Source organism: Callithrix jacchus, chromosome 12 (genome assembly GCF_049354715.1).
Source record: "Callithrix jacchus isolate 240 chromosome 12, calJac240_pri, whole genome shotgun sequence".
Classification (NCBI taxonomy): Eukaryota; Metazoa; Chordata; class Mammalia; order Primates; family Cebidae; genus Callithrix; species Callithrix jacchus.
The window spans coordinates 16,429,923-16,455,645 of NC_133513.1; the positions used below are offsets into that span (position 1 = coordinate 16,429,923).

General features: G+C 45.1%; 1 protein-coding gene across 6 annotated transcripts in view; it reads left to right on the forward strand.

The window, feature by feature from the left end:
- The window catches only part of CPPED1 (calcineurin like phosphoesterase domain containing 1), a 257,223-nt gene that overhangs the window by 145,379 nt on the left and 86,121 nt on the right, over positions 1 to 25,723 (forward strand). For 5 of the 6 annotated variants that reach the window (XR_013524651.1, XR_013524652.1, XR_013524654.1 and 2 more), the window contains 3 exons: positions 307 to 1,556; positions 21,294 to 21,399; positions 25,412 to 25,499. The gene's annotated coding sequence lies outside the window, so the exon portion shown is untranslated. The remainder of the gene's footprint in view (positions 1 to 306; positions 1,557 to 21,293; positions 21,400 to 25,411; positions 25,500 to 25,723) is intronic. The other variant, XR_013524653.1, reaches the window with a different exon arrangement.

The following is a 25,723-nucleotide window of genomic DNA, read 5'->3' on the forward strand; positions in this document are numbered from 1 at the left end:
GTCTAGTAAGCTTTATGGGACTAGCAATTGAACGTTTTATCCTACCTTGTGATTTTCAGTATTATGAGATTATTGGTCACTTGCAGAGTTACAAGGCAAGCACTCATTTTAAGCCTGAATAAGACTAGGGCCATTGACCTTATACGCCTGTAAAAGATACTGTGGTGTATGTAACTGTAGAAACGGTATACACACTGTACTTTAATACTCTAGTCTGTATTCCAGTGCAGAATCTCTTGAGAAACAGTTGCAAAAGCTTCATTTGCATTTACTTGAACTCTTATATTTTTTTTTTTTTTGAAACAGGGTCCCGCAATATTATGTTGAGCTGGGAAAAAGAGAAGATTTAGGAGTAAATTGCCAAGGCAAGTTCAATTAAAAGCTTTCTGTAATAGACACCAGGGATTTTTTATTCAGATAACCTCAACAGTTTTGATTGCACATGTAACATAGTATTCAACAGGTAATACTGATTTTTATAACTTCATAGAATACTCTCAAGCTATGGGAGAGCTCTTATGTATTTTTTAATGAGTGTGTGTGTGTGTGTGTGTGTGTATATACACACACAGTAAAAGTGGAGAATTCTTTTCTTAGAATAATAATTTCAGCGTTTATCTAGAAAAGATTTTGCTGACTATATTTTCTTTTTCCATCAATGGATTCTTAAACATCAGTGCATGTTTAAGAATTTTTCCTTTATGTTTTATCTATGTAAATGAAGTTGACTAAATGTGAATAATCATGTTACCCTTCATTATTATGACTGTTACATTTAAGAAGTAGATGTCTTCGTTAGAGGGGTTTGCAGCACACTTAGAATGAGTGACCTCTGTGCCTGTCTAGAAACTGGTTTCTTGTTATCATTTTGACATCCGCTAAAACATCACTGCTGAAAGTGGCATCCTGCCTGATGTGTCCCCACCCAAATCTTATCTTGAATTGCAATCCCCAAAATCCCCACGTCAAGGGACAGACCTGGTGGGAGGTAGTTGGATCACGGAGGCGGTTTCTCCCATGCTATTCTTGTGATAGTGAGTTCTCACAAAATCTGACGGTTTCGTGTTGGACAGTTCCTCCTTCACACTCTGTCTCCTGTTGCCATGTAAGACATGCCTGCTTCTGCTTCCACCATGATTGTAAGTTTCCTGAGGTCTCCCCAGCCATGTGGAACTGTGAGTCAATTAAATATCTGTCTCTCTCTCTCTCTCTCTCTCTCTAATAAATTACCCAGTCTCAGGCAGTTATTTATAGCAGTGTGAAAGGGGACTAATACACTGCTCCACCCTGTCTAAGGTTAAACTCCTGGTCCTAGCATTGCATCCTCATTCTTTTGCTTGTTTTCTTCAGAGAAATGTCCTTGCTTAATTATCTTTAAGTGTAACCACACACACAAACACACACACACACACACACACACACACACACACACACACCAGAATGCAAGCTCCAGACAGCAGGAACTATGTCTCTTACATTTGCCACTTTATCCCCAGCATCTGGAACTGTGCCTAATGGCAGAGAGTTGCTGCTCAAAGAATACTCAGCAATGGATGGTGAGTAAAGCTGTATAGTTGGCCAGCCACGGTGGCTCATGCCTGTAATCCCAGCACTATGGGAGGCTGAGGCAGGTGTATCATGAGGTTGGGAGTTCAAGACCAGCCTGGCCAAGATGCTGAAACCCCATCTCTACCAAAAATACAAAAATTAGCTGGGCATGGTGGCAGGCGCCTGTGATCGCAGCCGCTTGGGAGGCTGAGGCAGAGAATTGCTTGAACCCGGGAGGTGGAGGTTGTGGGGAGCCGAGGTCGCACCGTTGCACTCCAGGCTGGGCAACAGAGTGAGACTCCATCTCAAAAAAAAAAATGCTATATAGCTATGGTGAACATCAGTAATCTATACCGATTGTCACTATGAACTCCTAACTGGTAGGGGAGGAAGAAAGGGAAGGAGGTGATATTCCTAAGCCTGGTAGTAGTCCTTGTGGGATTGTCCTCAAAGTGAAGTATTGTCAGAAGCTCCATCACTAACTAGCAGCATCATTGCCGTCTTCAGTTCTGTGCTCTCAATGAAGAAATTGGAGGTGATAACAAAAAATATCCTCCACTTATTAGTAGTAATTATTACTTAGTAGTAATTCTAAGCCTGGTTCACTCAACAAATACTGTGCAGTAACCAAAGCTAGTGAGCCAGACAAGAGAGTGACTCTAGACTGAAGGTTCTATGTGAATATAAAAGAGATGGCTTGAAATACAAGCATGAAACTCAGGAAACAATGAAAACTGCATTGTGGGAGTGCATGGGACATGGGAATGAATAAGATTCCTAGGAAAATCCAGCAGCACTGCGAGATGCCTAAGGAGAGAACCTTGAAACAGATGTTTAGGCAAAAGACAAGAAAGATGGAAGTCACAGAGGAGTAAAGGGGAATCTGAAAACTCCAGGCTGTGCACCCTGAACAAAAATGGAATTGGCTTCATCTGGAGTTCAGTGGTTTAAGCCCCCACCGACCAAACTTCCTGCAGATAACTTTATAGACAAAAATACCTACCTGGCAATATGGAGAGTGAACACGTGCAAGGAACTCAAAACCTTGGTGAGTCTCCTGTCCCCTGCATGTTGTTCTGAGGGCAAACCACAATTGCAAAGCAGCACACCTGAGGTCAATAAAGTTTTTCTCAAAATTCACTTTTTTTTTGACATGGGATCTCCCTGTGTTGCTCAGGCTGGAGTGCAATGGTGCAATCTCAGCATGTGGCAATCTCCACCTCCCAGGTCTAAGCAATCCTCCTGTCTCAACCTCCCAAGTATCTGGAAGAAAAGGCAGGCACCACCACATGCAGCTAATTTTTTGTATTTTTGGTAGATGGAGTTTCACCATGTTGCTCAGGCTGGCCTCAAACTACTGGGCTCATGTGACTCACCTTCCTTGACCTCCCAAAGTGCTGGGGTTACAGGTGTGAACCACCAGGTCTGGCCCAAAATTCACTATGTATTAGAACAGAGATACCAGAGGAAGAAGCCCAGGTCACTGGGGAGTGAGGAGTTCCAGCAGGGAGACACCTGGGGAGAAGAATCCTCTAATTTGTATGTGAGCTCCACATGAATCTCTTGCTTACCCACAAAGCATGCATGAGCATGACAGAATTGGCAGCACAAGCTTAAAGAATTAAACCAAGATTTGACTCACTGCCCAGAGGAAGCAACAGAGAGCTTACCATTGGAGTCTGATCAAGCTAATTACCTGCAAAAGCCTCAACATTCTTCAGAAGAATATAACTGAATCCCAGCTCTCCACAGTGTATTATTTACCTAGCCCAGGATACAACCCAAAATTGCTTAACATACAACAAAAGCAACAACAACAATAAAAAGAAAATACCTCACTCTCCAAGGAAAAGACAGTCCACCTTAAGAGGCCCCAGATGTTAGAATTATCACTCCAGGGGAAAGAGCAGCTACTATAACAAAGCTTTATAAAGTAAAGGAAAATATACCTAATATGAACAAAAAGAAAGGATATCTCCTAGAACATAGAAAAAATGAAAATTTCAGAACTGAAAAATATAATATCTAAAATTTTGAACTTACTGGACAGGCTTAATAGCAGAGTGGAGAAGAGGGAGGAAAGTCAGGAAACAGGAAGACAGATCAATAGAAAGTTTTCACCCTAAAACCCAAAGACAAAAAGGATTTTATTAAGCAAACTTCACGACCCTGTATCAAAAGTCTAAAGTACAGTGATGAGTACCAGAAAGGAAACAGCATGAGCCACAAAAAAATATTTGGAGAAATGATAGCCAACAACTCGTATTTGGTGAAATAAAACAAATGTAAATTTCATATGCTCAACAAACACAAAATATGAGTCACAAGGCAAAATATTACTAGATTGGACTTTATAAAGAATTTGCTCTTCAGTGATATTAGAGAGTGGGAGGCAAGCCTGGAAGAATAAATTCCAGCACATTTATCAGATAAAGGGCTTGTATCCAAAATATGTAAAGAACTGCATCCTGGGCAACATAGCCATATCTAGAACCCCTACCTCAAGTGATCCGCCCACCTTGGCTTCCCAAAGTGCTGGGATTACAGGCATGAGCCACCGCACCCAGCCAAGCCCTTCTTTCTAGAGACCAGAATGGAGGGAATGGAAAGGGTGATGAGGCTAGGGCAGTGGGTGGAGACCTGGGATAATGTAATTGATCAATTATTTCCTAGACACATGTTCATTTCCTGCTGATTCCTCCCTGAGAGGCACTCTGTGCTGTGTTTCATGGTGAAGCAGGTGAGGCTTTCTGGATTTATGCACAGCTCACCTTGGTCTTGTCAGGAAAGGGCCAGCATCTGTATAGAACGGGTGACATCTGCCTATCATGGAATCCCTGCTTCTGAGCAGACTGTCTGGGTGTGTTCTAGGCAGTGAAGGAGAGCAGATTCAGGATGTAGCCTATTACTGTGATGTGTGAAAGTCTCTCCTTGGTCTTCCAAGCTGTCCTTTCAGGCTTCCACAAAAACAGCTAATAATTTCATCTCATAATATTTTTGAAATACTCTTTGGATTTGCTCTCTTAAAAAGCCACCAAGGAGGCTGGGTACAGTGGCTCATGCCTGTAATCTCAGCACTTTGGGAGGCTGAGGTGGGTGGATCACCTGAGGTCAGGAGTTCGAGACCAGCATGGCCAACATGGTGAAACCCCATCTCTACCAAAATAAAAAAATTAGCCAGGCATGGTGGCACACGCCTGTAGTCCCAGCTACTCCAGAAGTGGAGGCAGGAGAATCGCTTGAACCTAGGAGGTATAGGTTGCAGTGAGCTGAGATCGCAACACAGCACTCCAGCCTGGAGGACAGAGTGAGTGAGACTCCATCTCAAAAATAAATAAATAAATAAATAATAAAAAGCTGCCAAGGCAGGTTTTTGGCTCAGTGGTGCAGTAGTTCATGCCTGTAATCGTAGCACTGTTGGTATTCTGAGACGGGAGGATTGCTTGAGTCCAGGAGTGCAAGACAAGCCTAGGCAACACAGTGAGATCACCCCTCCCATCTCTACAAATATAAAACATTAGCTGGGCATGGTGGCACACATCTGTAGTCCTAGGTACTTGGGAGGCTGATGTAGGAGGATCACTTGAGCCCAGGAGGTTAGGGCTGCAGTGAGCTGTGTTCATGCCATTTCACACCAGCCTGGGTAACAGACCAAGACCCTGTCTCTGAAAAAAAAGAAAAGAAAAAAGGCTACCAAACTGCAATATCACACCCTTAAACCACCTATCTTGGTGTGAAAAGCTATTAAAATGACATGGTATTGTATTTACCGTATAGGTCCCTGTTTTCCTGTTCTCTTATGTCGTGGGATGAGATCCAACATGATACCCTGAGGGCAGGAACACCGTCTTCATAGCTGCTGGGCCTTCATTGCCTGGCCTGGGACTTGGCCCTCCTTATAAATGTGTGTTGCTTCATTGTGGCTTCCTCTGTGCTGTGTTTCATTGTGAAGCAGGTGAGGCTTTCTGGATTTAAGGCTTCCCTGCTCAGCAGCCCTCCCAACACCATCAACCTTCCCTCCAATTATTTATCCATTCCAAAGACATTTGCCGAGGAAGTACTGTATGCACCCTGTGCCTGGCCCTGGTGAACAGAGAGCAGCCTTAGTCTCCAGCAAGACGACTTAAACACTGCTGTTTCCTGTGTCCGGGGCAGACTTCTCTGCTCCCTGACGTTCCTGGGAAACCTGACCAACACCAATCACATTCATTTCTATGTATGTGATGACATTTCCCACATAGAATGATTTTAAGACAAGATGGGAACTTCTGTGCGGGCTGGACAGCATGACAGTGTCCCCAGAACAACTCATACACACCATTTCCAAACTTTAATTCATCTCCCTTCTCCCTTCCAAAATCACTTTCCCTTGTTTTTTGTTTTTTGTTGTTGTTGTTTTTCAATTTTTTTCTTTTCTTTCCTTTTATCGAGACAGGGTTTACCTCTGTCACCCAGGCTGTAATTCAGTGGCACGATCTCAGCTCACTGCAACCTCTGCCTCCCAGGTTCAAGCCATCCTCCCGCCCCAGCCTCCCCAAGTAGCTGGGACTACAGGCACCAACCACCATGCCTAGCTAATTTTTGTGGGGTTTTTTTTTTAGTAGAGACAGGGTTTTGCCATGTTTCCCAGGCTGGTCTTGAACTCTTAACCTGGTGATCCACCCACCTCAGCCTCCCAGAGTGCTGGCATTACAGTCATGAGCCACTGTGCCTGTCTTGTATTTCCCTGTCTTGACAAGTAGCAGTAGACCCTACCTATGTGCCTTAAAGCAGAAACTCAGGTTCCGCCTCTTTCCTGTGCTCCAATGTCTCACAACTTTCAGTTGCTACGGCCTCAGGACTCTCCTTGGAGAGGCCGCCTCCTCAGGGCCTCCTTGCCTTAGGCGTTTCCTGGTGATGTTCCTTAGTTAGAACAGCCCCCACAGGCTGGGTCCGGTGGCTCATGCCTGTAATCCTAGCACTTAGGGAGGCTGAGGAGGCAGATCACTAGGTCAGGAGTTCGAGCCCAGCCTGACCAACATGGTAAAACCCCATCTCTATTAAAAATACAAACAAACAAAAATTAGCTGGGTGTGGTGGTGTGCGCCTGTAATCCCAGCTATTTGGGAGGCTGAGGCATGAGAATCACTTGAACCCAGGAGGCAGAGTTTGCAGCGAGCCAAGATTGTGCCACTGCACTCCAGCCTGGCAACAGAGCAAGACTCCGTCTCAAAAACAAACAAACAAATAAAAAAAGAACAACCCCCATCCCACCACTCTCCCCAAACTTCTTTCAGGGCCCAGCGCCAGTCTCCCCTGCTCCCTGGCTCCCCCAGCCATACCTGAGTACCTCCCCAAGCACTGCCAGGAGGGCAGCACAGTACAGAAGTTTCTAGTCTACTCCTCTACGAGCTGCGTTTATAGTGAGCACGCAAGACACAAAACGTCACCTCCAGGGCAGGGTGTGTCTCCTCAATTCCAAGATGTACATTGTTTTTCACGTTTTACTGTTTCTGAAATCAAAAATCAGGCTCACCATCAGTGGCCTCCTTAACACTGAGAAAATGCTAGAAAGATAGATACACTTCAAAATGGGTAGGGCATGGTGGCTCATTCCTGTAATCTCAGCACTTTGGGAGGCTAAGGCAGGTGGATCACTTGAGACCAGACTAGCCAACATGGTGAAGCCCCATCTCCACTAAAAAGTGAAAAAGAGGTCGGGCACAGTGGCTCACGCCTGTAATCTCAACACTTTGGGAGGCCAAGGTGGGTGGATCAGAAGGTCAAGAGATCAAGACCATCCTGGCCAACATGGTGAAACCCATCTCTACTAAAAATACAAAAATCAGCTGGGTGTGGTGGCATGCACCTGTAGTCCCAGCCACTTGGGAGGCTGAGGCAGAAGAATTGCTTGAACCCAAGAGGCAGAGGCTGCAGTGAGCCACCACTGCACTCCAGCCTGGTGACAGTGCAAGATTCTGTCTCAAAAAAAAAAAAAAAAAAAAACAGCCAGGCAAAGTGGTGGTGCATGCCTGTAGTCCCAGCTTCTCAGGAGGCTGAGGCAAGAGAATCACTTGAACCCAGCTCATGCCTGTAATTTCAGCACTTTGGCAGGCAGAGGCAGGTGGATATCACCTGAAGTCGGGAGCTCGAGACCAACCTGGCCAACATGGTGAAACCCTATCTCTACTAACAATACAAAAATTAGTCGGCATTACCTGTCTTGCATGTTCACTACATGCACAGCTCTTAGAGGAGTGGACTAGAAACTTCTGCACTGCCTGGCAGTGCTTGGGGAGACGCTCAGGTATGGCTGGGGGAGTCAAGAAGTGGGTGAAAGGTTGAGGAGGCAGAGGTTGCAGTGAGCTGAGATCATGTCATTGCACTCCAGCCTGGGCAACAGAGAGACTGTCTCAAAAAAAAAAGAGAGAAAAGAAAGATAAAAAATGAAAGGAAGGAGAAAAGGGAGGGAGAAGTTAAAGGGATGAAGTTGGCCCACCTGGTTCCAGTGCTGGCTCTGCCACTCAATAACTGTGGCCTTGGGCAGGTAGTGTCCTGTTTCTGGGACTCAGTTTCTTTATCTATAAAATGGGGACAATATAGTACCTTCCCCTTAAGATTAACATGAGCCTACTTGACACCCTAGCACTGATACGTGAACAATCTTGGCAGACTATAACCAAATGCTTCTGCACTATGCATTGTGTCTGTGCAGAGTATTTGTATAATAGATAATCATGGCATTTTTCACCTTCAAACATCACATGTTGTTTCTGAACCCTCATCTTCCAGCACAGAGCCCAGCCATGCATCCAGCTGAGCCTCCCAGACTGGGCTTCTTAAAACTAGATTAGGGCTGGGTGTGGTGGATCAAGCCTGTAATTCCAGCACTTTGGCAGGCAGAGGCAGGTGGATATCACCTGAGGTCAGGAGTTTGAGACCAACTTGGCCAACACGGTGAAACCCCATCTCTACTAAAAGTACAAAAATTAGTCAGGATTGCATGCCTGTAATCCTTGCTTCTTGGGAAGCTAAGGCAGGAGAATTGCTTGAACCTGGGAGGCAGAGGTTGCAGTGAGCCGAGATTGCCCCATTGCACTCCAGCCTGGGCGACAGAGAGACACTGTCTCCCGTTAACTGCAAAAAAAGAAAGTAAATTATGTTCATCCTCAAGTCATGTCTCCACTGACAAATAGAACCAAGTTTATTTATTTCATTATTCAATTTAGTTAAGTGTTTTTTTTCCTCTCCAAGGAATTCTAGCAATAAAGTCACACATTACCCAAAAGATCTCTGGCAGAGGGATTTCTGGGTCAAGGTAACTCACCTACAGAGAGTCTGGAGCTCCTAGCCTGGATGAAAGGAAAGTTCGTTAGCTTTATTTACTTCTTCCGACATAATTGGTCAGCAGAGTATAAATGCTGAGGTCATGTCTAATTAGCGGTGGCCTCTGCCCTTCTGGTCACAGCACCGCGTCTGGCATGTTGGTGTGGATGGAGCAGTTTCACAGGGAGTATCTTTATGAACTAGCTCTCCCATGGAGCTGCTCTAATTATCATTTAAGAAAACAAGCTTTTTGATGTTGTATAGACAGTTCAGCAACATCTCCCCAACAGGGCTGATAATTGTAACAGCCTTTCAGTCCATGATGGGCTTTTCCACAAGTGATCACATCAGATCATGGGGAACTAGAAACTGGGACCTCATCTCTGCTCATGTCAGTCCTGGACACCTTGCCCATCTTGGCTCGTCAAATACCTTCAAGGGCTCTAAAGCTAATCGTTTGTATTGGCACAGATTTTGCCTGGTGTCCAAAATCCAGATTTAAAAACCAGTGGCAATCATTGTGCTCCTGGGTACCATTTATTGTCATGAAATCAAACACAGCATAAAGGAAAACTGTTCAATATCTAAAAGATTAGCGTGGATACAAATATTTGTGGATATTAGTACATTTTATAACTGTTTGTTTAAAAACAAAAACAAGTAGGGGAATAATTTGAATTCCTCAGTCGCAGGATTCCACTGAGTTTTTGAGAGGTGAAGATTTTTCACAAAGTGAGTTACAGACTGAGAGTATCAATCTGACAACACTTTGTTCTTGGCTCACACCATTCAGTTTCATAAAATCAGTAAGATAAAAGCCACGCACCACTGGGGGAGAGAGGAGGTGAGCTCCACCTTCTGTTTCCCTCTCTGTCTGTCTCACACACACTCCAACACCAGTGACCTCTGCTTTTCCATCCAAACACAGGACCAATTACCAGACTCCAGGTTGCTTCCAGGATTTTTTACGGGACCCTGGAATTTAGTGTAGTTATTTGTGTAGTTGTGATCCCCTCCGAGATTGTGAAATCCTTGAGGGAAAGAGTTAGTGCCTAATAAATTTAGGCACTAATTTTATTCTACCCTGAAATTCTACCATGTCACTCACCCATATCGTCCTCTCCATGCGGACTCTAGCTCAATCCCTCAATCCAGTCTTCTGTTCTGTTTTTTTTTTTTTTTAATTGTTTTGTTTTTTGAGACAGAGTCTCACTGTCACCCAGGCTGGAGTTCAGTGGTGTAGTCTCAGCTCACTGCAACCTCCACCTCCCAGGCTCAAGTGATTCCAGAGGCCCACTTACACTCTTCGATGCACAATACTGGTGGTTTCATGCTTTCCCTGAGGCCCCTGCATGGGCCCCGGAACTTTCCAACCCCTTTGCTTATGAATGAATTGCCTCTACCCCATCACACGCCTCTGCATTCCAAATATCTCCACCTTTGCCTGAGCTGCTCCCTAAAATACCTTTCCACTTTCTATCCATCAAATCCCACTAGGATGTAAATTCCTTGAGGACAGGGCTCTGACTCATTCACTGTTCTATCTCCTCCGCTTCAGCCTGCACCTGCCCATAGTAGATGCCCAAAGGTGTTTGTTGATAGACAAATTCAAAAAAATATATTTATTCAGTGCTTACCATACTCTAGACATTGGAGATACAGTGGTGAGCTCCAGTAGTCATGATTTCTATTCTCGTGGAACTACCAGTTTGGAGGACGTCTTCATTATTTATTGCCATGTAACACAATACTCCAAAATTCACCAGTTTAAAGCAATAAACATTCATTGTCTGACATATCTCCTAAAGGTTGGGAATCCAGGAACGGCTTAGCTGAGTGGTTCTGGCTCAGGGTCTCCCACAAGGTTTCAGTCAAGCTGGTGGCTGCATCCTCTGGAAGCTTGAGTGAGGCCGCATCATCCGCCTCAAAGCTCACTCACATGGCTCTTGGCTGGCTGCAGTTCCTTACTGGCCATAGGTCTTTGTTTCTTGCCACATGCCTCTCCAAAGGCTGCCGTGAATGTCTTCATGACCCCATGACATGGGAGTTGGCTTCCCCCAAAGTTAGTGATCCAGGGGAGAGAGAATCTTCAAGATGGAAGTCATGTTTTAAGACCTAATCTTGAAAGTGACATACCATCACCTCTGCCATATGCAATTGGTCACAGAACCAAGCCTGGTACAGTGTGGGAAGGGATCTCACCTTACAGGGTGTAACAGCAGGAGGTGGAGAACATTGGGTGCCATCTTGGAGGCTGTTCCCACAGTGGGGGAGAAAGACAGTAATCAAACATCACATAATGCACATGTAATTGCAAACGGAGCTATGTGCTCTCAAAATACAGCCCATGGTCCTGTGAGGGCGTATAACTAGGGGTCCAACTTAGACATAGGTGGAAACCACAGATGAAACTTGGCCATGGCCTCTAAGGGATGTGTTGATAAGAGATGAGGAAAGGAAAAAGGGCATTCTAGTCCATTGGCTCACAAGCTTGGTTGCTCATTGGAGTCATCTGGCAAGATTTTTAAAATACCGTTGCCCAGACTACCCCTCCAAAGACTCTGATCTAAATGTTCTGGGGTAAAGCCTGGACATTAGGATGCTTTTAAGCTCCCAAGGTGATTTCAATGTGCAACCATGTTAGAGAACAACTGTTGTAGGATAGGGAACCACTCGTTGCAAATGTCTGTTACCAGAGGGAGACTGACATGCTTGAGGAGCTGAGGGTCAGGAGGGCTGGAGGGTAGAGAGTGCAGGAGAGCAACGTGGAGTGGGGGCGAAAGGTGGGCAGATGCTGGATCTGGTGATGTACCCCAGAGAACACCTTAGGGAGGCTGGGCTTGGAGGGTATGAGGAGAGTGAGGCAGTGACAAGATCCAACTGGCATTTCCAAAAGATGCCTCTGGCTCAGATTCAAGAACAGATTGAAGGGGAGCCCTAGGGTGGGGGTACCATTCTGGAATGATAGAACTTTGGTTCCAACTGTGATAGGCAGTGAGGACTTGGACTAAGGCAGTGACAGCAGGTGACAGCAATATGTTGGGCAGAGTCAAGAGTTTTGTTACTAATTCCTATGATCCACTTCAAAACTTTGATTTGACAAATGGGAAACTGAGGTCAGAGAGATGACAGGGCTCATCCAAGGTCATTCCACAATAGGATAAAGCAGAAGGAAAGAGAAACCAGCTTGGCCCTGACAACCTGTGGTTTTAAATGATAAACAAAACCAGAGGAGAAGAGAAAAGGAAATGAGGATGAGAGCATCAGGCGAAGATAAAAGAAGACACATCTAACACCCACACACACACGCTTGCATGCTCACAAATGACAAGACCAAAAGGTCACTGGCAAGTTGAAAAATAGATGGTGTAATTATAAAGCTGTCTGAAATGCCAGCCAGGGTCAGCCCTGTGACCTGTCCTTCCGCGCCTGGCAGGGACACTGGGGGAGGGCTGGGGAAAGCTGCCAGCCCTCTTGACATTCAGCTTCTGTGGCGTGGAGTGGAGGGAGTGTTTCAAGCCATGCCTTGCCTCTGTTCTCCATGGCGGAATTTGTGACTTCCTCATCAAGACAGCCCAGGCCCCTTGACAGCCTGTCCCAACTCTGTGGTCACATGGGAAAAGGTTATTTCCAGCACCCTACTTTTAGCCACACATTAAACAGTTGGGGTCCTTCCTTTTCCATTGGTAATGATCCCCTGCCTCTAAAGAGGTGACTTCTTGGTGTCTTTCTTGAGAAAAGGAGATGGTGACTCACATCGTACCAGCCTGAAATAATTAGTTTCAGGCAAGTGCATGTAGATATGGGTAAATACTTTAAAGTGAAGCCCTCTAATCAATAGTCTCTATGTTTATCAGGAAATGAGCAGATGGTGTGAGGTTTCCTAAAAAACACAGAGACAAGAAACAAATAATTCCACGACATTCTGGGTTAGACAGATCATTAATTGGGTACTAAATTCTACTGAAGGTTTAGGGAAGAATATATCATTCTGAAATGTTAGGGCTAGAAGGACTCTCTAAGAAAATGTAGTCTATGGATGGCCAATAAATGGCACACGTTTCCCTGCATACCCACACCAGACATTAATAATCCATCACAGCACTACTGACCTCTGAGTACTCCTGAAGACAGTATTCCAGGTATGTATTATCAATCATGGTTGTCACCCAAGACCTGCATTATCTTTATATAGTAAAATTAAAATTTTAAATTCTGTGCCTCTGTTACACTAGCCACCTTTCAAGGGCTCAATAGCCACATGTGGCTATTGGACAGCACAGAATAGAACATTTGAATCACTGCGTAAAGTCCAACTGGACAGCCGTAGAATCACATTTCCCAAATGGCAGTCATTTATATATCATCTTCGCACTTTTTGCCACATTGACTCTTAAAAAAATTATCTAATAAGGAAATGTTAAAAATTATCAAAGGAAATGGAAAGCCAGTTTCCTCTTTTTTTTTTTTTTTTGGATAGTCTCACTCTCTCACCCAGGCTGGAGTGCAGTGGTACCATCTTGGCACACTACAACGTCTGCGTCCTGGGTTCAAGCAATTCTCTTGCCTCAGCTTCCTAAGAAGCTGAGATTACAGGTGTGTGCCACCCCAACTGGCTAATTTTTGTATTTTTAGTAGAGACAGTGTTTCACTATGTTGTCCAGGCTGGTCACAAACTCCTGACCTCAGGTGGTACACCTGCCTCAGCCTCCCGAAGTGCTGGGATTACAGGCGTGAGCCACCACACCCAGCTAAGCCTTTCATGAATTGCACACTGTCATGATTAGCATGGACTGAGACAACCTATGAGAAGAAGAGGAGTTTGCTCAAGGTCTGTAAAGAAGAATGGTGAGAGGAGGGGGGATGGCATGCACACATGCATGTACACAAACGCAGGCACACGCACACACTCACAGAGGCATTGAAAATAGTGGCTATCGGGGTGGGTTCCGGGCTAGGCTTCTCCAAATTAGATAATGTCTCTGAGCCTCAGCTGCCTCATCTGTAAAATTCAGAAAGGGTGAAGCAAATCATACCCAGCTGAAGGATGCCTGGAAGTCAGATTTCTTAACCTCAGCAGTGTCAGCACTTGGGGGCTGGATCATTGCTTGCTGTGGGGGCTGTCCCGTGTGCTGTAGGATGTTAGCAGCATCCCTGGCCTCTCTATTCACTGGATGCCAGTAGCACTACCCCTCCCCTGGTTGTGACAACCAAAAATACATTGCCCAGTGTCCACTGGGGGGCAAATTCACCCTTGGTTAAGAGCCACTGCTGAAAGGATGAGAGATGATGTATGTAAAACAGCTCATGGTGCCTTGTGTACAGTAAGTGTTCAATTAATCATCACCATTGTTAATTGCATTCATATTTGCATTTGGAGGGGGGTCTATCATCCCCACTTTACAAGTAAGGAAACAAAACCATAGCCAGGTTTTGAGCAGAGTTCTGGTTGTTTCCTGCATCTGTGTTCCTGCCCCACTTCAGGCAGCCCTACCTAAGCTTGCATCACCTGGACTCCACTGTAAAACCCCACATCAGCTCAGAAGGATGCAGGTGGCCAGAAAAGAGGTTTTCTGCATTTGAACTGGGTTTCTGCACTTCCCACCAGCCAGCGCATCAGACCAGGCTGAGGCAGAGAGGCTCCCTGGAGCTCTCAGGAAGTATCTCAACAATGCCAGTGTTTGTCCCCCATCTTGAGGCTGACAATGATGCCAAGAAAAGCGCAGCTTCTAACCCACGGGAGATGACGTACTGAGGTCGTTTGGAAATTGCTTTAATGCCTTCAAGTGCAACAAACTTATCTGACCTCTCAGTGCCCATGCACACCGTCCCTCTTTCGATGAGCTCACTGAGGGTCAGGACGGTGACTTCCACAGTCAGGGCAGGGCACTGGGGCTACACTGTGAGGCTGCATTTTCTCTGTTGACTTCCTGAGCTTTGTTTGCTCATCCCGCGAAATCCACTTTGCAACGCCTGGCCATTTTCCCCCTCCAAGCTCATCCCTCTTCATTCGGTTTTGGACCTATTGCCCTACATTGATGTTTTTGCCACGATAAACTCTTTGAGCAAAACAGGGTTAGTCTTTAAGTCAGGATGAGAGACACGATTCACTCCCTGCTGTCTTAGCAATTGACAATGCACGGTAGTTTGCTAAAGGCCCTAAGATGTTCCACATTAAGGAAATTCATTTCTTTGTTTTATTTATTTTTTTTTCTGTCTTTTAGTTTTTGTTTTTGAGAGTCTCACACTGTGGCCCAGGCTGGAGTGCAGTGACGTGATCACAGCTCACCAAAGCCTCAACATCCTGGGCTCAGGGGTCCTCCCACCTCAGCCTCCTAAGTAGCTGGGACAACAGTTGTGAGCCGCTACCTCGTTGGCTATATCTTTGTATTTCTTGTAGAGATGGGGTTTCACCATGTTGCCCAGGCTGGTCTCAAAGTCCTGGGCTCAAATGATCCTCCTGTCTGGGCCTCCTAAAGGGTTGGGATTACAGGTGTGAGCCCCGTCTAACTGTTTTAAAAACAACTTTTCCTAAGTCTATTTCATTACAAACGCTTTTCCACTGTGGTGGCAAAGACTGTCTAGCAGTTCACTCAATCCACTTCCTTATTCCAGGTACCCAGACAGACAGTCTCCCTTGCAGTTCAGTCCAGCCACACGATGGAGTTCTAGCAAACGGGACAGGAGATGAAGTATCAGGCACCTCTTCCAGGCTGCCTCGTACAAACATCCCATACAGTGCTTTATTCGATTTCCCTGTCTGCCAGCAGAGTAGAATTGACCCAGGGGGATGAGGAAGACAGATGGAAAGAGCTTGAACCCTCGAACTATCATGTGGAAGGCTGCCTGCCACACACTTGCGTGAACCTATAATGTGCATCATTGATATGGTGGGATGTTTTATTACTGCAGCTGCTATTACTCATCCTGACTACTTGTCATGAACTACTGGTTTCCCCCACCAAATTCATACATTAAAGCCCTAACCCCTATGTGGCTATATTTGGAGATGGAGCCTCTAAGAAAGTAATTAAGGTTAATTGAGGTCAAAAGGGTGGGGTCCTGATCTGATAGGATTTGTGTCCTTATAGTAAGAGACTCCAGGTGGCGCTCAGTGGCTCACACCCGAAATCCAAGCAGTTTGGGAGGCTGAGGCATTTGAGGCTAAAAGTTTGAGAGCAGCCTGGGCAACATAGCGAGACCTGATCTAAAATGTCTTTAATTAGTTGGACATTGTGGCAAGCACCTGCAGTCCTAGCTGCTCTGGAGCCTGAGACAGGAAGATCACTTGAGCCAAGTAGGTTGAGGCTTCAGTAAACTAGGATTACACCAATCTGTTGCTCCAGCCTGGGCAACAGAGCGATACCTGTGTCTAAAAAGATTTTTAAAAAGCAAATACACCAAAGTGTTTGCTCACTTTCTTTCTCTCCACGTGCACCAAGGAAAGGCCAGGAGAACAGCCCTCTGCAAGTCAGGAAGAGATCCAGTGCCAGAAACTGAATTGGCCAGCACCTTGATCTTGGACTTCCAGCCTCCAGAACTGCAAGAAAACAAATGTCTGTTGCATAAGCCACTTAGTGTTTGATACTGCATCGTGGCAATGTAACAAATTTCCGAGTAACAAATGAATTACTACAGCATGCAACACAAAGAAACATCAGGGTGATCAATGTTTTCCAGCTCATACTTGGAGAATTTGTGCCTTACACATAATTCCCGTGAAATTGAACATTCAGTGATATTTGGATAGGCCACATAGGTTAATGTTCACAGAGACCCACACAGGGTCTAAAATGTTGCTGCATGATAGCTCCCTCAAGTATTATATTTTTTAAATGGGAATATTATTCAGTCTTTAAAAAGGACTTCCTACCATCTGTGGAATGGTACCTGGAGGACACTATGCCGGACAAGTCCCAGCACTTTGGGAGGCCAAGGTGGGTGGATCACTTGAGGTCACGAGTTTGCGACCAGCCTGCCCAACATGGTAAAACCTCATTTCTACTAAAAATACAAAATAATAATAATTATTATTATCCAGGCTTTGTGGCAGCTGCCTGTAGTCCCAAGCTACTCGGGAGGCTGAGGCAGGGGAATCAGTTGAATCCAGGAGGCAGAGGCTGCAGTGAGCGGAGATCACACCTCTGGGCAACAGAGCAAGATTTTATCTCAAAAAAAGAAAAAAAAATACTGTATCAATATACACCTTATTCATCCCACATAACTCCAGCTTTACACCCTTTGACACCATCTCCCACTTCCCCACCCCTGGCTACCACTGTTTTACTCTCTGTATCTATGTATTTATCTTTTTAAATTTCCACAAAGAAGTGAGATTATGTGATGTTTTTGTTTCTGTCTCTGGCTAATTTCACTTGGCATAGTGTCCTCCAGGTACCATTCCACAGATGGTGCCTGGCCTGATACAGTATTATAATGATAGTCCTCATGTTGTATATTACACTTCAATTACCTCTTGAGGTGTAATTCACAATATGAGGACTATCATTAATAATACTGTAATATGTACTGGAAATCTGCTAAAAGGGTAGATTTCAAGCACTGTCACCAACATACATGTGCAACAAGTGGTGGAAAGCTAACTCCAATCAGCTTACACCAAAACAATAAAACTGTATTGGCTCATGGGATGAAGAATGGGTGGTGCACCCAGGTCAAGGGAAGGGGGTGGGGAGAGAGTGTGGTCTCAAGGATCTCAGTGTCTCCAAGTCATCCACCTTGTTCCTTTTCACTATGCCTTCACTCCCTCATACTATGGACTCTTATGTTCATGCACCAGGTCCCGATCTTATCATTTCTGTCACCAACCAGAAGAAAAAGAATGACTTATTCCTGGTTTAAAGAATCCTCAGAGAAAACCCTGATTGGCTGGCTTAGGTCAAGTGCCTAATTTTGACCAACCAGCTATAGGCAGAGCAGGGCAGGGTCACTTCAGTAATACAGACAGAGCTGTGGGGGTTCCATTCCTGTGATTGGAGACCTGGCCCCCATGAAATGTCTCGTTCTGAGCGGGCTGTCCTTTGAAGGGGCATGCACCAGATGTGTTCTGAGCACCATGGCTGTTTGGGAAGGTACATATTGATACCTGTGTTAGTTTCCTATTGCTGCTTTGAGAACTCACCCATTTTACGGCAGCTTAAAACAACAGACATTTATTCTCTCACAGTTCTGAAGGCCAGAAGTATGAAATTGAGGTGTGGGAAGGGTTCATTACTTCTAGAGGATCTGAGAGGGCATGTGTGCCATGCCTCTCTCCCAGCTGTTGGTGGTTGAAGCAATCTTTGGCATTCCTTGGCTTGTACACTATCACTCCAGGCTCTGCCTCCGTCTACACATGAGTTCACATGGCTTTCTCTCCCACGTCTGTGTATCTTAAATTTCCCATTCTTTTTTCTTAAAAGGAGACTAGATTGGATTTAGGACCCACTTAAATAATCCAGGATGATTCCATCTTGAGATACTGAACTGCATTTCAAATAAGTTTCCATTCCCAGGTACCTGAAGTTAGGGCATAGACATATCTTTTTAGGGACCACTCTTTAGTGCATACCTGAAAGTACCAGCTCTATTCCTTCAGGGACATATTGGATAATTGTACTTTTATATGACAAGGCATTGAGAGTTATTTTTATTTTTCCTCTCTCTTTTTCTTATTTTTCAAGGTAACATTTGTTGATCTACATAAGACATTCTACATCACTTAAGTGTGTTGGAAATTAAATTTAATGAAGAAAAGACAAGGGTTTGGGGAAAAGCTTCAATTTCATCTTCAGGAAGTCCTTTTCTGGACATCCCTTTTGCACTGTTTATGGAAATTTGCTGTTTTTCTGTAGGTTCCCATGGTAGACACAGTCACCCAGACCCTCCTCTTTGACAATTACCTGCTCCACCAATGAGCAGGCTACTTGACTCCCTAGCCATAACCGATTGGTCCAGAAGTAGACAGGTGGCCCATTCTGGGCCAGTCAGATGGTCTTTCCTTGGAGGAGTCCTGTTGCTATCTGGGCTGGTCTCCTCCATGGAGATTATATGTATCTGAGTCATGGAGATGATATATATCTAAATCAAGGAGGGTCATTTTCTGCCCTGTGCTCTGAAGGCAGCTGGATGATGAAGGCAGAGGCAGATCCACAAAAGGAGGCAATGGTGAGAGAAGGGAAGACAGGACTGGCTTAGACGCAAAAAATAGTAGGTTTGTCCTACTTCCTATTTTTCCTGGGGGAGGACTAGCTACAATGTCTGCACTTCGATGACAGGCATTACATGAGGCCGCTGGATCCCCATGTCAAATTTCCTCCATTTAAAAAAATTGCTTAAAGTAGCCTTGAAAGAGTGTTAACTGTCAGCAGAGAACTCCAGAGAATTCTCTTCTTTGTTAGCCAGTTAACTTCCATTACCTCCCAGTCCACTGCTGCACTTTTTTCTGGATCTTAATTTCCTCATCTATAAAATATGAATAATAAAAGCTACCTCAAAGGATTGTCATAAGAATTAAATAAGATAAATCTGGGAGTTTTTTCTGAGATCTTTTTCAAAAAATATTAATATGGAATATCACATACTGGGGGCAGTTGGCGGGGGTGGCCAGGGGAGGCACAGTGGAGGGGTGGGGAGGCTGGGGAGGGATAACATGGGGAGAAATGCCGGATATAGATGAAGGGGGAATAGAGGCAGCAGACCACCTGGTTATGTATGCACCTATGCAACAACCCTGCATGACCTGCACATGTACCCCAGAACCTAAAGTACAATTAAAAAAGAAACTATTAATATCATATATTACCCTTTTGGTGTTAGACTGTGAATTACTTAACAGCAAAAACCATCACTTGTTGTTGTTTTTTTTTTTTTTGGAAACAGAGTCTTGCTGTCACCCAGGCTGGACTGCAGTGGTGCAATCATAGCTTACTGCAGCCTCGAACTCCTGGGCTCAAGAGAGCCTCCTTCCTCAGCCTCCTGAGTAGCTGGGACCACAGGCATGTGCCATCACACATGGCTAATTAAAAAGAAAAACTGTAGAGATGAGGGTCTCATGATGTTACCCAGGCTAGTCTCAAGCTCCTGGGCTCAAGGGGTCCTCCCTCCTCTCCTCCCGAAGTGCCAGGATTACAAGCATAAACCATCTCATCCAGCCCTTTAAAACAATTTTTTGGCCGTGCACAGTGTCTCACACCTGTAATTCCAGCACTTTGGGAGGCTGAAGCAGGTGGATCACTTGAGGTCAAGAGTTCAAACCCCGCCTGGCCAACGTGGTGAAACCCCATGTTTTCTCTCATTTTGTCTCTACGGGAAATACAAAAATTAGCTGAATGTGGTGGCAGCCACCTGTAATCCCAGCTACTTGAGAGGCTGAGTCATGAGAATCACCTGAATCCGGGGGGGCAGAGGCTGCAGTGAGCCGAGATCATGCCATTGCACTCTCGCCTGGACAACATAGTGACACTGTGTCTCAATAAATAATAAATAAATAAATAAGTTTTAAAATCTCCAGCTCCTGACATGAGATTTGGCACCTACTAGTGTGCTTGATAAAGGTTTGTTAATGAAACAAATAATTGCTATTTGACGACCTCAAACAGCAAATGACTCTTCCTACAAATGACCTCATTTAAATCTTATATCCCCTGGAGAGCTAGATGTTATTATTAACACCATCTTACTAATGAGGAAACAAGGGCTCAGAAAAGGTGGGTACAGTTCTCAAGGCTGCACAGTCAGTGGTTGAAGCAGGCTTTTTAAATTTTTTTTAAGGCAGAGTGTCACTCTATCATCCAGGCTGGAGTGCAGGGGCATGATATCAGCTCATTGCAACCTCCACCTCCAAGGTTCAAGCAATTCTCCTGCCTCAGCTCCCGAGTAGCTGGGATTATAGGTGCACACCACCAAACCTGGCTAATTTTTCTATTTTTTTAGTAGAGACTGGGTTTCATCATGTTGACCAGGCTGGTCTTGAAATCCTGACCTTAGGTAATCCACCCACCTCGGCCTCCCAAAGTGCTGGGATTACAGGTATGAGCCACCGTGCCTTGCCTGAAGCAGGTCTCCAAGGCACCTCTCTCTCTGCACTGTGAGCTTACACTCACAGCCATCACATGAGACTCGACACAGGTGGGCTTCAAGGCACGGTAGCCACTCCTTGAACCTGGGAGGAGGCTTTTACAGCAGAGAAAGGGCAGGTGGGCTGCCCGGACGCTGGAGGCTGAACCCTCTGCTGCCCTGCATCTGTTGTAGGAAAAAGCCTCGTGAGCTGGGTACTGATCTGGGAACGTGTGGTCTGAACTCCAGCTGCCCAGGCTTAGGGGCAGAGGGAGGTTCGGCGTTCCCCATGCTCAGCACGCTAGCTTCCCGCTGCGGTGGGGCCAGTGACAGATGCATTCCGAGAACAAGCAGACACCTCTGTGCTCACCCACTTTAATTAGGTGAAGGAGTCAGGACCCATTAGGATCACCTAGAAATACCATGCCGGGCCTGTGCTCCACCCACACATGCTCCAAATCGCTGCCTTCCCACTGCAACTACTGTTTGGTGAGTATTTCTTTATTTGTAGTTTTTAAAAAATTAAGCAGATAATACAACCGCATGGTAATTTTTTCAAACAGCACAAGAAGATACGTTATAAAAATCAGCTGGGCACAGTAGCTTACACCTGTAATCTCAGCACTTTGGAAGGCAGAGGTGGGAGGATCCCTTGAGTCTCAGAGTTCAGGACTAGCCCGGAGAAACATGGAGAAACCCCATCGCTAGAAAAAATAAAAAATTAGCCAGGCAAGCTGGTGCATGCCTGTAGTCCTAGCCACTTAGGAGGCTGAGGTGGGAGGATCACTCAAAGTTGGAGGCTGCAGTGAGCCATGATAGTGTCATTCCACTGTTGCCCACCAGGGTGACAGAGTAAGACCCTGTCTCAAAAGTAACTACATAAACAAATAATCTGGTCTCACTCTTATCACTGACTGCAAGGCTACCTCCCCACAAGTCATGACTATTTTAACAGTCTCTTGTGTATCCTCCTTCAATAAATGTTTTGTTTCTGAAAAAGTGCAGTGGCACTATCGGCAGCCCCAGATTCCCAGGCTCAAATGATCCTCCTGCCTCAGCCTCCCAAGTGAATGGGCCCACAGGCACGCACCAGCATGCCCAGCTAATTATTTTTATTTTTGTAGAGACAGGGTCCCTATGAAAATATGAATGCTCATGTCCAGGAATACTTATATCTAATATTTAAAAACAGGCACACAATTTTTTTCTAGTTAATAAGACATTTTGGAAGTGGCTCCATAGCACAAAGGATGCTGCATTTCCATGATGTTCATTACATCATTTCCGTATTGGGTGGATGGACGTCTGTGGTGTATGGAGTCATCTGTTATCACCAACAGTGGCTCAACGAGCTCTTTACAGCCTCAGTCCTTGCTTTATGTGCAGTGCATTCACAGAAAACAATTCCTTGTGGTGCAATTGCTGGATCAAAGACTAAACTTTTTTCTTTTTGTTTTGTTTTTGTTTTTTTGAGACAGGATCTTGCTCTGTTGCATGAGCTCTGTTGCAATTCTCCTGCCTCAGCCTCCCAAATAGCTGGGACTACAGATGCACGCCACCACACCCAGCTAATTTTTGTATTTTTTTTAGTAGAGACAGGGTTTCACCATGTTGGCCAGGATGGTCTCAATCTCTTGACCTTGTGATCCACCCGCCTTGGCCTCCCAAAGTGCTGGGATTACAGGCATGAGCCACTGTGCCTGGCCTATTTTTATTTTTTTTGAGACAGTCTCGCTCTGTTACCCAGGCTGGAGTGCAATGGGGCGATCTCGGCTCACTGCAACCTTCGCCTCCCAGATTCAAGTGATTTCCCCTGTCTCAGCCTCCCAAGTAGCTGGGATTACAGGCATGCACTACCATACCCAGCTAATTTGTATATTTTTAGTAGAGATGGGGTTTCACCATGTTGGCCAGGCTGGTTTTGAACTCCTGACAGATGATCTGCCCACCTTGGCCTCCCAAAGTTCGGGGATTGCAGGTTTGAACCACCACACCTGGACTGGATGTGTATCTTTAATTGCAATAGATATTGCCACCCAGTTTAATGTCACCAACTGATGATCTCCCAAGAACATGTCAGTCTCTAAGACAGGTTCCACTTCACTCTGTTTCCCGATGTTTGCGTCCAGTTTGTCTCTTGGAAATCCCACAAGTGTTCCCCTCACTCCAGCCAACTGCCCAACTCTAGGGAAATCCTCTCACACAAGTTATAAACCAGAATTATGAGTCTGGCTGGTAAAAGATCTTTTAAAAATCATTTGCATAGTATACAAAATAGTATACATAATATAGAAATATAAAATAATGCATGCTCATATGAGTGATTGAAATCCAATGGTGAAGGGAAATGGTTAGGAAATAATATTAAATAACAAAGGCAGAATGCAAAGAGTGGTTCTTACTCTTGGCTGGGTACATTGGCATCCCTGGGAACTAGTGGAAATATAGATGCCGAGACCCCCAAACCTGGGGATTCTGTTCAGTAGGCTAGGAATAGATAGAACAAGAGCAAAAGCCAGCATTTTTAGCCAGCTTGCCGTCAGAGGCTATGCACCCACAAAATGTTATCTATTCACTGTGATCTCAAACGGGATCAAAGAACAAAAAATGAGGAACCCAACCAGAAGGAAACAGCGCTTGTCTCCGGGTTTGCTGAGTCTGCGATGCATGTTTTCCTCTGTGTTTTCCTGTGGTTTTGCAAACTTTCCTACTGAGAAAGGATGTTTAGAAATAAAAGAATGTTCTAAAAATGTAGAAGCTCCCTCCCTCCCTCCTTTCCTATTTTTTTCTCTCCTTTCTTCCCTCTCTCCCTTTCTTTCTTCTTTCTTCCCTTCTTTCTTTCCTCCTTTCTTTTTCTTCTTTCTTTCCTTTCTTCCTTTCTTTCTTTCTTTCCTTCTGTGTGTGAGATGGAGTTTCACTCTGTCGCCCAGGCTGGAGTACAGTGGCATCATCTCACCTCACCGAAACCTCCACCTGCTGGGTTCAACCAATTTTCCTGCCTCGGCATCCCAAGTAGCTGGGACCACAGGCACGTGCTACTATGCCCAGCTAATTTTTGTATTTTTAATAGAGATGGGGTTTCACCATGTTGTTCAGGCTGGTCTCAAACTCCTGACCTCAGGTGATCTGCCCGCCTTGACCTTCCAAAGGGCTGGGATTACAGGCATGAGCCACCATGCCCAGCCCATCCTTTCTAATTCAGTTCAGATTGGAGACGACAGTCATAAAGATTGATGACAGCATGTGATCCTGAACTGTGTCCCTTTGCTGTAACGAGCATCACTGGGACAATTATCAGCACTTGAATAAGGTCTCTGAGTGAGAGGTATAGGGAAGTTCTTTGTTCTAATATTGCAGTTTTTCTGTAAATTGGAGGCTTCGAGGCTTCACGGAAGCATCTCTCCATCACTTTGCTGAGATAAGACTTTTTTGGCCAGGCGCAGTGGCTCACCCCTGTAATCCTAGCCCTTTGGGAGGCCAAGGCGGGAAAATCACTTGAGGTCAGGAGTTTTAGACCAGCCTGGGCAACATAAGGAGACTCCATCTCTACCAAAAATACAAAAATTGGCTGGGCATGGTAGCATGCAGCTGTAGTTCCAGTTACTCAGGAGGCTGAGGTGGGAGGATGGCTTAAGCCCAGGAGGTGGAGGTTGCTGTGCACTCCTGAGTAGCTGGGATTTATTAGCATGTGCCACTATGCCATGCTAGTTTTTGTATTTTTTAGTAGAGGCGGGGTTTCACCATGTTGGCCAGGCTGGTCTTGAACTCCTGATCTCAAGTGAACCACCTGCCTCAGCCTCCCAAAGTGCTGAGATTACAGGCATGAGCCACCATGACCAGACTGGGTGAGAGTGAGACTGTTTAAAAAAGAAAATAGAATTGACGTTGACATGGCACTGTGATCTAATCTTCAGATCAATTTCCACCAGAATGTATCTCATACCAAAATTTTAAGAGCTGTTCTAGTTCAGGATTCCATCCAAGATTTTCCATTGCATTTAGTGGTCATGTCCCTTTGATCTGCTTTCACTTAGAATGTTCCTCAGCCTTTCATGACATTGATTTTTTGTTTGTTTTGAGACGGAGTCTCACTCTGTCACCAGGCTGGAGTGCAGTGGCTCCATCTTCTGCTCACTACAACCTCTGCCTCCCAGGTTCAAGCGATTCTCCTGCCTCAGCCTCCTGAGTAGCTGGGATTACAGGCACACACCACCATGCCCAGCTAATTTTTGTATTTGTAATAGAGGCTGGGTTTCACCATGTTGGCCAGGATGGCTTCGATCTCTTTACCTTGTGATCCATCCACCTCAGCCTCCCAAAGTGCTGGGACTGTAGGCATAAGCCATCGCACCCAGCCTGACATTTTTGAAGAGTACAAGCCACTTGCTAGGTATTCGTCCCTTGATGCTGTTTGCCTGGTGTGTTCTCGTTATGCAATTCAGGTTTTGCATCTTTGGCAAGATGATAACAGGCTAATTTTGTGTTTTCCTTCGCATGCCAGGTGAAGCCCCAGATGTCGGTTTGTCCTCTTCTGACTTGTTCACATTGATTACTCAATTAATGGTCCTGCCAGTTTTCGCCAATGTAAAGTTAGTACTCTTTTCTTGGTAATTGACAAGTAATATGCAGGGAAATATTTTGAGATCATGTAAATATCCTGTTTCTCACTAAACTTCCATCCTTTAATTTTTGCTTCCATGAATGAATCTCCACTGGAAAAAAAGTATTCTCAGGATGGTTGCAAAGTGTTACTGCATTCTTGAGAAGCCTAAAAGCAAGCGTGTATCAGGGACCTTTAGTGTCCTGGCTTTAT